This window comes from Lepus europaeus, chromosome 7 (genome assembly GCF_033115175.1).
Source record: "Lepus europaeus isolate LE1 chromosome 7, mLepTim1.pri, whole genome shotgun sequence".
In the NCBI taxonomy this organism is placed as follows: domain Eukaryota; kingdom Metazoa; phylum Chordata; class Mammalia; order Lagomorpha; family Leporidae; genus Lepus; species Lepus europaeus.
In genome coordinates, this window is record NC_084833.1 from 60,560,554 (window position 1) to 60,572,252 (window position 11,699).

Below are 11,699 nucleotides of genomic sequence, written 5' to 3' on the forward strand. Positions count from 1 at the left end.
TCTACTCTATTCCCAGTCCCACAGTTTAGCCCTCAACAGTCTCTCTGCTGGGCTTGCTCTTTCTGTCCCCAGCACTCACCTTGCTCCCAACAGAAGGAGAGGTGTTCTTTCCACTTGCTGCCCAGCCAGGTATGGATACAGGAGGCTCTTGGAACCAGTCCCTCTATAAGGAGCTCTGCATATTTCCCAACTCTCTTGCAAAAGCCCCTCTGGGACTTGATCCTCAATGTAATGACTACAATTTTCCAGGAGGTTCCTCCCATTAGACTGAAGTGGATCTAGAAAAAAAAATGTTTACAACTTCTTTTTTTAATATTTTTATCTTTACAATATTTTTAAATTAGTATAATAATTCATTTTGTAGAGTACAAGGAATAAATATTCTTATGCTTCCCTCTTTCTCTTCTCCCTCCTGTCTCAAATTCAGCCACAAAGAACATAATACTGCCCCTAGATAAGATCTGTATATTGACACAATCTTATAGTATGATTTCATATATGGAGTTAGGATATTCAAACTTTAAAAGCAATTCAATTTTGATTGAAATACAATCAACTAAACATTATTCATCACAGAGTACGGAATGCTTTTTAAATCTTTGTGGAAACTGGAACTAAAATCTTTACTCAGGTGCAATAAGTCTTTGAAATCCATACACTTTTTTTACAGCACATATTTAATAAGCTTCTTGAACATCCTTCATGTGTGTGGATATCAATTTTTGCGCCAAAATGTGCTTATCTTTTAATCACATCTTCCATGATTTTTTGAAGATTCATCATATAAAGAGTGACTGGAAAAAATAATGTCACCACATTTTGTATCACTAAATATGCATCAGTATAAGAAAAGATACACACTCACTGAAAGAAAATTGTTCTTTTCCCTTTACATTGATTCATGTTTATTTAAATTTCCATTGAATTTGTTTTTGACTGTCCTGTTCTGGAACAATTATACTTGTCTTTGGAATTTAAATTATCATTTAGTTTTTCTCATCTCAGGATAAAGACAAGCTTTCTTAATTATCTCACTGATGACTTATGGCTATTTGTTCATAAGGACAAGAAAATGCTTGAGAAATTTGAGGAGCACAAAATATCGCCCAGGATCTTGACAAAATGAAAGTTATGATTCACTATGTCTAGAAGAAGGCCTGAGCTGTGAGAATCTGACCTTGCTTTTGCCTGAGGCCACATTTTGTGAAAAGTTCTGATAGGATCTGCATTTTTAAGGTATGCCATATTGTTTCCTTCCTGAGTTTACTTTACACAGCTGCTCTGAGTAAATGAAACTCATAATTGGGTTAGCAAATTGTGAGATTTACTGAACACATGTTTCACCCACTGAACAACCTACTCCAGGTTTTTTTTGTTATCTTTAGGGAAAATGATTATAAAATGATATATTTTCTTTATTCCTGTCTAAAAAAATCTCCCTTTTGGACACACTTAATAGATTGGTTATAAACAGAATTATTGTTCTTTGAAAGATTTTACCTGAACATTTTTAGGCTAGTTTATTAGATGAATCTATGCATTCTCCTTTCTGGCTACAGTGCCAGAATTCTTATTTGCGATACTAAACTAAATGTTTAAAATATCCAAATAAAATAATTGCAAGTCTGATAAGCCTTAGAACACAAATTTGCAGGTAGAAACTGTCAGAAAAATCTCCAAAGTTCACTTCTAGGGCCAAGTAGACTAAAACTAATCTCACGGGCTTTCTTTGTAGGTCATCTTTTTTTGTCAATATTTTAAACAGTAAGAGTCGGCACAGCCAATCGGGCGCGACGGCGGAGATGGGTGTCTATTTAATACAAGAAAATGGAAACTGAACAGCCAGAGGAAACCTTCCCCAACACTGAAACCAATGGTGAATTTGGTAACGTCCTGCAGAAGATATGGAAGAGGAACAAGCATTTAAAAGATCTAGAAACACCGATGAGATGGTTGAAGTACGTATTCTGCTTCAGAGAGGCAGTGATTGGAAAAGGAGGCAAGAATATTAAGGCTCTCCGTACAGACTACAATGCCAGTGTTTCAGTCCCAGACAGCAGTGACCCCGAGTGTATATTGAGTATCAGTGCTGATATTGAAACAATTGGAGAAATTCTGAAGAAAATCATCCCAACCTTGGAAGAGGGCCTGCAATTGCCATCACCCACTGCAACCAGCCAGCTCCCGCTCGAATCTGATGCTGTGGAATGCTTAAATTACCAACACTTTAAAGGAAGTGACTTTGACTACGAATTGAGACTGTTGATTCATCAGAGTCTGGCAGGAGGAATTATTGGGGTCAAAGGTGCTAAAATCAAAGAACTTCGAGAGAACACTCAGACAACAATCAAGCTTTTCCAGGAATGCTGTCCTCTTTCCACTGACAGAGTTGTTCTTATTGGAGGAAAGCCTGATAGAGTTGTAGAATGCATAAAGATCATCCTTGATCTCATATCTGAGTCTCCCATCAAAGGACGTGCACAGCCTTACGATCCCAATTTTTACAATGAAACCTACGATTATGGTGGTTTTACAATGATGTTTGATGACCCTCGTGGATGTCCTAAGGGATTTCCCATGGGGAAGAGGTGGCTTTGATAGAATGCCTCCTGGTCTTGGTGGACGTCCCATGCCTCCATCTAGAAGAGATTATGATGATATGAGCCCTCGTCGAGGACCACCACCACCACCTCCTGGCCGAGGTGGCCGAGGTGGTAGCAGAGCTCGGAATCTTCCTCTTCCCCCACCCCCACCACCTAGAGGAGGAGATTTAATGGCCTATGACAGAAGAGGAAGACCTGGAGACCGTTACGATGGGATGGTTGGTTTCAGTGCTGACGAAACATGGGATTCTGCAATAGATACATGGAGCCCATCAGAATGGCAGATGGCTTATGAACCACAGGGTGGCTCAGGATATGATTATTCCTATGCAGGGGGCCGCGGCTCATATGGTGATCTTGGTGGACCTATTATTACTACACAGGTAACTATTCCCAAAGATTTGGCTGGATCTATTATTGGCAAAGGTGGTCAGCAGATTAAACAAATCCATCATGAGTCAGGAGCTTCCATCCAAATTGATGAGCCTTTAGAAGGATCCGAAGATTGGATCATTACCATTACAGGAACACAGGACCAGATACAGAATGCACAGTATTTGCTGCAGAACAGTGTGAAGCAGTATTCTGGAAAGTTTTTCTAAGACTAGTGAAGAACTGAAGGAGTCCTGCATCTTTTTTTTTTTTAATCTGCTTCTGTTTAAAAAGCCAAAATTCCTCTGCTTCATAGGTGTTCTGCATTTGAGGGGTAGTGAAATCTTTGCTGTTCACCAGATGTAATGTTTTAGTTCCTTACAAACAGGGTTGGGGGGGGGGGAAGGGCGTGCAAAAACTAACATTGAAATTTTGAAACAGCAGCAGAGTGAGTGAATTTTATTTTTTGTTCATTGTTGGTGGTTAAAAAGAAAAAAACTTCCCCCCATGTAATTATTGTGAACACTTTGCTTTGTGGTCACTGTAACATTTGGGGGGGGGGGGGGGACAGGGAAGAAAAGTAACTAGTCCACATATCCCTGGCATCTGTTCAGAGCAGTGTGCAGAATGTAATGCTCTTTTATAAGAAACGTTTTATGATTTTTAAAATAAATTTAGTGAACCTTAAAAAAAAAGTAAGAGTCTACACTTTATCCTTGATGCTTTGAAATTTCACAATATTTATATAGAGACTTCTTTTCAGTTTTTCATTCTTGATTAGTTGTATTCTATTGGATATAGAAAATTTTGTTTCATCACTGACTGACAGAACTTTGCACATTTTAGCTATTAAGTTACCCGTTTTTTTTAAAGATTTATTTATTTGAAAGAGTCAGAGATACATAGAGAGGAGAGGCAGAGAGAGAGAGGGAGAGAGGTCTTTCATTCGATGGTTCACTCTCCAATTGGCCGCAACGGCCGGAGCTGTGCCTATCCTAAGACAGGAGCTTCTTCCTGGTCTCCCACATGGGTACAGGGACCCAAGGACTTGGGCCATCTTCTACTGCTTTCCCAGGCCATAGCAGAGAGCTAGGTCGGAAGAGGAGCAGCCAGGACTCAGACCAGTGCCCATAGGGGATGCTGGCGCTTCAGGCCAGGGTGTTAACCCACAGAGCCACAAGAGCCGCAGAGCCACAGTGCCAGCACCACTCACTTCTTTAAGACTTTTTTTTATTTATATGAAAGGCAGAGTTATAAAGGGAAGTAGAGACAGGGAGAGAGAGGTTTTCCATCTGCTGGCTTACTCCCCAAATGACCGCAGAGACCGGGCCTGGGCCAGGCCGAAGCCAGGATCCAGGAGCTTCATCCAAGTCTCCCACATGGGTGCAGGGGTCCAAGCACTTGGGCCATCCTCTGTTGCTTTACCAGGCACATTAGCAGGGAGCTGGATCAGAAGTGAAGCAGCCGGGACTTGAACTACTGCCCATATGGGCTGCCAGTGCTGCAGGTCAGGGCTTTAACCTGCTGTGCCACAGTGCTGGCCCCTAGGTTACAGTTTTTATGAACAGTATTAGACACCTTTATGGATAATTATAAACCATTTACTTGGAGTATTTAACTAAAAGTGGAACTCCTTGGACTAAAGGGGGTGCAATATTGTTAGACATTGCTAAAAATATGTTTGATGTGACTGTACTGGATGTGAGCACACCAATTGACCTGCATTCTTGCCAATACTTAGTGTTGTCAGTGTATTTAATTCTAATGAGTTTGTTTTGACATCGCATGGTGGTTTAAATTTCCATTTTTCTAATGAATAATAATACTGAAAACCTATCCCTGAGAATTGGTCATTTATCTACCCTACATTGTGAAGTGCCTGCTTAAGCCATTTACTTATGAGGTTTGTTTTTCTTTATTTAAATGATTGTGGATGGGGCTTTCTCTGTCGTATTCCTGTACTGTGAAAATTTCTCTGTTGATGACTTACCTAATGATATCTTTTGAAGTATATTATTTTTAATTTGATGAAGCTCAATTTTTGACTTTTTCTTCGATGGTTAATATCTTTTGTGTCATATAATCAATCTTTGCTATATGAGAGTTCATGCGAACAATATTTTCAAGTTTAGAATTGCTGCATCTCAAATAAGGTTCTTGGGTAAAAGTTGAAGTTGTGGTTCTTTTTGTTTTCTCGGGTAGATGTCCAGTTCTTCCATCCCCACAAAGATATTATTCTGTCAGTAAGTTGCATTGAATTTTCTATTGAGAAGAAATTAATTGTACATTGGAACCATTTCTAGATTAGATTCTTCAGAAGAAAAGTAGAGGAGGGTGAGAGGGAGGAGAAGGGTTGGAAGGAAGAAGTGAATATCATTCTTAGAACTGTGTTTATGAACTGCATTGAATCTGTTCTCTTCATATTAATATTACATCAACATGAAAAATAGTGTCAGAAAAAATAAAAAAGTAAATAAATAAAAAATGTTTCCAATAAAGATAACATTGTATTGCGTCCCTCTTTACATAAGCAATTTCATTACAACTGTAATTAAAAGTCCACTAGCCAGTGAAGTATAGTACTTTTAGATGAAGACTTATGATACTGCAGTGCTATAACAAAGGATCACAAACTGAGTATATTTAACAACAGAAATTTATTGTGTTCCAGTTCTGGAGGCTGGAAGTCCAAGACCAAGGTATGGGCAGGGTTGATTTCTTTTCTTGGCTATGAGGAATAAACTAGAAACTATTCCTTGATTCACTCCTAGCTTGTGGCACTTTTCAGTAAACCTTGGTTCCAAATGCATCACCTTGATCTCTGTATTAAGAAGTCATATACCACAGGATAACCTTGTATTAAGTAACCATACTTGCCTTGAACGTCTATCTAAATAAGTTCACGCTCTGAGGCACTCGGTTTGTGACTTCAGCATAATTTGGGGGGGAACAAAAATCAATCAAAACCACTTGTCCATGTAGGGCACATACACTTTCTTGGTTTACTTCTTCAGTGTCTAGGACCTATATTACAAGGTTGACTTCAAGAGTCTGCCTAATTATAGAAAGGCAGAGAGAATCCAGTCCAAGACATTCCACCTCTAACAGATTTTGTAACCAAAAGTATAGTATTTAGATTAAAAAGGGGGCACTAGAACAAAGACAGGGAGTCTAAGGCAGTTCATTCACTTGAGATGTTTTTCAGAGGATGTTCCAGGCACTTACCTTGAAACATTGTACCCAGAGGGGCCAGACGACCACAAACAAGGAATAATTAGAGCTATAAAAAATCTGCTTCAGTCAGGTTTTGAACACACAATGTATAAAGCTGTATGTTGAAAACAGAAAAAGCCCTCTCGCTTCCTCTTTCCTAAATCCTGTATGCTCTCTAAATCTTGCTATAAAAGTCCTAGCAAACTGCTACTGGGGGAGAAACTATACCTTCCCACCATCTCACTTACTTGGTGTGAGTAAACAAAGCTTCCTTCTGAGCAAATCCTGCTTGAGGGTCACTATTTGGCTCCACCTCAAACAGAGGACCATTGTATCTGTTAGTAATTCAGTGACATTTGGTAAGGACCCCTAGGCAATAGGAAAAGTTAGAGCACCATGCTTAGGTGAGTAATGAGACAAACAGGCAAAAGCCACACTATGTTAACACTCTCACAGGTCAAAAACTAGGGGATGTCAAACTGCACACCATACTGGGAGATACAGAACATAATGAAAAAATTTCACTATACTCTATGTAGAGGAGATAGAATCTGAACTATGTATCTAGTCAGGGAGGACAATATATTATTCCTCTAATGATTTTGATTTTCATTTATTTTTTAAAAGGTTTATTTGAAAGGCAAAGGGATAGAAGAAAGAAACAGAGACAGGGACAGAGACAAAGACTGAGAGACAGAGATTTCCATCTCCTGGCTCACTCCCCAAATGGCCACAAGGAGATCTAGGCCAGACCCAAGCCAGGAGCCTGGAACTTCATCCTGGGCTCTCATACCTGTCACAGCCCTCTTGGGCCATCTTCCAGCACTTTCTCAGGTGCATTAGAAGGAAGATGTATCATAAGCAGGGTAGCCAGGATTCAAACCGGCATTCTGATATGAGGTGACACTGTCACAAACAGCAGCTTAACCAATAGCACCACAACATGAGCCCCGTTTTTTGATTTTTAAGCATCATATGTCTGATGTTTAAAGGGAGAAAAATATAAAACTCCTTCATAGTATTTCAAAAGTCCAGATAAGACTACTTACCATGAACCTGCAACAGCGATAATCTGCTCATTTGCCTTCTTGTTTGTAGGAGGAGGATTCCAGGAGACAGTGAGGCTGTAATTAAGAAAAAAAAAATGGCTATTGTTTTTCATATCCATATGACTGAAATGATGGACTAAAAGGACAACTACATATTATGCAAGAATTTTAAGAGAAAAGATGGCTACAGAAGTACACATACCACGTTTATCTCTATATTCATGTATGCATCACACATAATAATAAAATAACAGATGAGGTTTCTCTACACAGGCTGAGTGAAAGGTGGGGGCTGGCATTGTGGCGCAGCAGGTTAGACTGCTGCTTGGGATGCTCATGTCCCAGATCAGAGTGCCTGATTCAGGTGCTGGCTACTACGATTCCAACTCCAGCTTCCGCCAAGAGCATTTCCTGGAAGGCAGCAGGCATCGCTCCAGTGCTTGCCCCTGCCATCCCCATGAGAGGTCTGGACAGGGCTACTGGCTCTGGCTTTGGCCTAGTGCAGCCCCACTGTTGTGGATATTCAGAGATTCAGAGTTAACCAGAGAATGAAAGTCAGTCTCTCTCTCTCTCTCTTTCTCTCTCTCTCTCTCTCCCCCCCCATCTCTGTATTTCAATTAAATAAAACATCAATAAAAATTTTTAAAACTTCTCCTCAAAACTTTCCTGTATGCTCCATCCTTGTACAACCCCAGATTGGTGGGGCTACAAGTTTATTGTAACCCACTTAACTGGACTGGCATACTGCCCAGAAATCTTTGTACATTTTAATGAAGATTGGGCTTCAGTAGAAGCTTCTTAAGTCTTCAATGCATCCTGCAGAAGTACTAGCTTCTGAAAGGAAGGAGGAGGGACCTGGGGGAGGGTCAGTCTGAAAAACAAAGACCTCTCTACTGAACGCCCCTCTTTGCCTATCATCTCCAAATAAATTTGAAAAGTTATGGTTGGTCTAAGAACCCACTTCCGGGAGAGCCTGGATGCTGTGCCTGCTTGGTGCCACTCTGAAACTTAGGTCTATGAAAGAGTTAAGAAATGCAAACACACAGGGCCTGCCCCAGAATGTCACTTTTAATTCAAGGAGAAGTGTGTCTTCAAGAAAACTAAACATAACAAAGAAAAAGAAAAAAGAAAACAGAGCCTAAACTTTCTCTTACTTTTATTGTAATGAGCATTTTACATGCAGAGTTTAAAAGAAATATTGAAGAAAACTAATTTACAACCTAAGACAAAAAGTTTATGAACGATGTCAGCCTGATCAGCAACGGAATGAAACTTTGAGTATCTCTTCTAGCCTGAGTTCCCTAACTAAACAATTTTATCTCTGATCTTATTAAGCTGATCCTGAAAATTAACCATGTCCTTTGTGACTATGCTGGTGACAGTATACTTTAAACAAACACACTGATGTTAACCTGATAAAATTGGCAATTTTTGTGGGAGTATTTTTGCCTTTAAATCTATGCTGGGTTTTCTTGTTTTGAGAAGCAAATATTCCTTTTTTATTTTTTAAATTTTATTTAAAGTATATAAATTTCATGGACTTTCTATAAAAAGATTTAGGAACATAGTGATTCTTCCCACAACAACCTCCCCAACACTGCCACCTTTCTTCTTCCCTCTTCTCCTATTCCCACTCTTAATTTTTACAAAGACTTAGTTTCAGTTTACTTTATACTCATAAGATTAACCCTACACTAAGTAAAGAGTTCAACAAATAGTATGAGGGAAAAAAAATGTTCATCAACAGTAGAGACAAGGGCTGTAAAAAAATCATCAAATCTCAAAATGTCAATTTCACTCCTAGACATTACATTTTTGATACTCTATTAGTTACCACAGATCAAGGAAAACATATGGTATTTGCTTTTCAGTGACAGGCTAATTTCACTAAATAAAATAGTTTCTAATTGCATTCATTTTGTTGCAACAGACAGGATTCCTAATTTTTTTTGCCATGAGTAGTATTCCATAGTGTATATATGCTATCATTTCTTAATCCAGTCATCAGTTGATGGACCTCTGTGTTGATTCCATGTCTTAAATACTGTGAATTGTTGGCTGGCACCGTGGCTCAGTAGGCTAATCCTCTGCCTGCGGCGATTCTGTCCCGGTTGCTCCTCTTCCAGTCCAGCTCTCTGCTGTGGCCTGGGAAGGCAGTGGAGGATGGCCCAAGTGCTTGGACCCTGCACCCACATGAGAGACCAGGAGGAAGCACCTGGTTCCTGGCTTTGGATCGACGCAGCGCGCCAGCCGTAGCGGGCATTTGTGGGGTGAACCAACGGAAGGAAGACCTTTCTCTCTGTGTGTCTCTCTCTCCCACTGTCTAACTCAGCCTGTCAAAAAAAAATATTGTGAGTTGTGCTACAGTAAACATGGTGGTACAGATGACACTTTAATGTAATTTCATTTTCCTTGGGTAAATTCCCAGGAGTGGGATGGCTATGTCATATGATAGATCTATTTTTAGCTTTCTGAGTTATCTCAATACTGATTCCAGAATGGCTACACCAGTTCACATTCTCGCCAACAATGGATTATTTGGTGACTTCTGTATGAGAGCCATTCTAACTGGTGAGAGGTGAAACCTCCCTGCGTGTTTTTTTTTTTTAAGATTTATTTATTTATTTGTAAGTCAGAGATACATAGAGAGAGAAGGAGAGGCAAAGAGAGAGAGAGAGAGAGAGATCTTCCATCTGCTGGTTCATCCCCCAATTGGCCACAATGGCTGGAGCTGCACTGATCCAAAGCCAGGAGCCAGGAGTTTCCTTCTGGTATTCCCATGTGGGTTCAGGGGCCCAAGGACTTGGGCCATCTTCCACTGCTTTCCCAGGTCATAGCAGAGAGCTGGACCAGAAGTGGAGCAGCCGGTCCTGAACTGGTGCCCATGTGGGATGCTGGCACGGCAGGTGGAGGCTTTACCTGCTACACCACAGTGCTGGCTCCATCATTGTAGTTTTGATTTACATTTCCCTAATAGTTTATAATCCAGAAATTTTTTTTATGTGTCTGTGGGCCATTTGAATGGAATTGAAAAATGTCTATTCAAGTCCTTTACCCATTTCTTGACTGGATTGTTTGTTTTGTTGTTGTTAAGTTTCTTGAGTTCTTTATAGATTCTGGATATCAATCCTTTGTCAATTGCATAGTTTGTAAGTATTTTCTCCTATTCTGTCATTTGCTTCTTCACTTAGCTGATTGCTTCTTTTGCAGTGCAGAAGCTTCTCAACTAGATGTAATCACATTTGTCGATGTTGGCTTTGATTGCCTGTGCTTCTGGGGTCTTTTCCAAGAAGTCTTTGCTTATGCCAATGTCTTGTAGGGCTTCCCCAATGTTCTCTAGTAATTTGATAGCATTGGATCATAGATTTAGGTCTTTTATCTATTTTGAGTGGATTTTGTGTGAGATGTAAAGTAGGAGTTTTGTTTAATACTTCTGCATGTAGAGATCCAGTTTTCCCAGCACCATGTGTTGAAGAGACTGTCCTTGTTCCAGGGACTGATTTTAGCTTCTTTGTCAAAGAAAGGTTGGTTATAGAAATATGGATTGATTTCAGGACTTTCTATTCTGTTCCATTGGACAACATGTCTTTTTTTTTTTTCTGCCAGTACCATGCTGTTTTCATTATAACTGCCTTGTAGTATGTCTTGAAAGCTGGTATAGTAATGCCTCCTGCTTTGTTTTTGTTGTATATACTGTTTTCACTATTCAAGGTCTCTTAAATCAAGGATATTCTTCTCAGGTCTAGAAAAAATAATACTAAAATTTATTTGGAAACACAAGAAAAGCATATATTCTGGAGTAGGACTGTTTGTACTCTGAAAGTAAATCTTTTTTCGCTGTTTTTAAGTGCTGTTTATTCACATCTTTTGACTTCTCTTCAAAGATGAAATGAAATAAATCAGGGAGTATTAAAGAAATATGAGAGAATCTCAACAGGATTCTATATAGGGGATGAGAAAAAGTAGGAGCTCTTTGTTGGTTTTAATCATTTTGTTGAGAAAGGAGGAACTTCTGGTTTTCTTGTTCCTGACATGACTATGGCAAGATCTCCAAAGGAATTTCTTTTCCATCTAAAGATAATCATCCATTCAGAAGTGAGGGGCTCCAGAAGCAAAACTAGGCCTCAACACAATGAAGCTGCAATAGGTTGGCAACAGCCTCATTAAACCATCACTCCTGGTATATGCATACCCTTATGTATACACTGATTTGTGTACATACTCATATGGTGCACACTGATATGTAATTTCACTTTATGTGATACATATAGTGTGGCTTATTCGTTCACAAGCATGAACCTTCAGGGATCAGAAATTCATAGGCTGCTAGTATCCCAATATTTATGTATATTATAAACAATAAGGATTTATACTTTACATATACAAACAAGGGCATGTCAAAATGTTGTGGAAAATGTGAATTAAAATATAAATTAAAAGCCACTGCCTGCAGTGCTGGCAT

General features: G+C 39.5%; 1 pseudogene; it reads left to right on the forward strand.

The window, feature by feature from the left end:
• Positions 1-1,812: 1,812 nt before the first annotated feature.
• LOC133764540 (heterogeneous nuclear ribonucleoprotein K-like) lies at positions 1,813-3,481 on the forward strand (annotated as a pseudogene).
• The last annotated feature ends 8,218 nt before the right edge of the window (positions 3,482-11,699 follow it).